Consider the following 1,347-nt stretch of genomic DNA (forward strand, 5'->3'; position numbering starts at 1 on the left):
AAGGGAAAAAGCGCGAGCGGGGGCCGACGGCCGCGCCCCCGGCTCAGGTGAGCGCGTCGTCCCGTGAAAGTGGCCGGGCGGGGCGCCGCGCCCCCGCGGTCCGGCGCGCGCCGCGCGGCGCGCCCTCCGTGCGGAGACCGGGCCGAGCCCGGGCGCCTGGGCCGCCTCCGAAGGTCCTCGCGCGTAGGCGGCGTCTCCCCTCGCGGGGGGAGGCGGTCGGGGGCGCGGGCCTCCCCGCCTTTCGGCCGGCCGGCCTTCGGACCGTTTCGTGCGGGGGGGGCGTTTCCCCCCCCCTCCTCCTCCTTTTCCTCCGTTCACGTGTGCCGGTACGGTTCGGAGCGAGGCGCGCCGCCACGGCGTCCTCGCCGCAAGCGAAAAAGGGGGCCGCTTCACGCGAGCGGTCCCGGCCCCTCCGCGCGCGCGGGGTCGGTGCCGAAAGCCAGACAACTCTTAGCGGTGGATCACTCGGCTCGTGCGTCGATGAAGAACGCAGCTAGCTGCGAGAATTAATGTGAATTGCAGGACACATTGATCATCGACACTTCGAACGCACTTGCGGCCCCGGGTTCCTCCCGGGGCTACGCCTGTCTGAGCGTCGCTTGACGATCAATCGCCGTCCCGGGGGGGCTCACCCCGGCGGCGCGGCTGGGGTCGCCTCGCAGGCCCGTCGTCCGCGGCGGCCGGCGGCGGCGGCGGCGGCGGCGGCCGGCCGGTGCCCGGAGGGAAGGGAGGCGGGCGCGTCGGCGAGGGAAGCGCTTTTTCCTCGGCGGCCGCCGTCCTCGTCCCACGCGGCCCGGCGGGCCGTCGTCGTCGCGGTCGTCGGCACCGCGCAGGGCCTTCGTCCCCCTAAGTGCAGACTCGGGGAGCGCTCCGTAGCTCCCCGCTCCCGGAGCGAGCCGCTGGGGCGGAGCTCGTCCTCGCCGGCGCCGCGCCGCGCGGCGCGGCGGCCGGGGAGAGAGCGAGCGACGGCGTCGCGAGCGCCGCCGAGGAGGCGCGAGAGAGAGGGCTCGGAAGGGGGAGGCGAGGCGCGGGCCTCGCCCCCGGGCTCCCCCCCGTGCGGGCGGCTGTCTGCGGGTGGGTACCGCGAGGGTACCGTGCCGTGCTGCCGCGCGCGCGCGGGGCGCGAGCGCCGGGGACGGGGGTGGGACCCCCGCGCTCCCTCCCCCGCCCTCCCTGTCGTCGCGTCTCGGGGCGTTGAGGGCGCCGTCGCTTTCCCTCCTCTCTCCCCGCCGAGGCCGTCGCGCCGCCGGCCCGGCCGGTTGCCGCGCGGGGCCGTCTCCGCCGGGCTCCTATTCGGTTCTCGTCTCCGGGATGGGGTCTCCGTCTCCGCGCCTCCGTCTCTTCTCG

General features: G+C 76.9%; 1 non-coding gene across 1 annotated transcript; it reads left to right on the forward strand.

Moving 5' to 3' along the window:
* The first annotated feature begins 445 nt into the window (after positions 1-445).
* On the forward strand, positions 446-598 carry LOC136305140 (5.8S ribosomal RNA). The gene has a single exon (XR_010725066.1). It is a non-coding gene; the product is annotated as a 5.8S ribosomal RNA (ribosomal RNA).
* The last annotated feature ends 749 nt before the right edge of the window (positions 599-1,347 follow it).

The sequence above is a fragment of the Chamaea fasciata genome, unplaced genomic scaffold, assembly GCF_029207755.1.
Source record: "Chamaea fasciata isolate MVZ Bird 193981 ecotype frontalis unplaced genomic scaffold, bChaFas1.0.hap1 SCAF_294, whole genome shotgun sequence".
In the NCBI taxonomy this organism is placed as follows: Eukaryota; Metazoa; Chordata; class Aves; order Passeriformes; family Sylviidae; genus Chamaea; species Chamaea fasciata.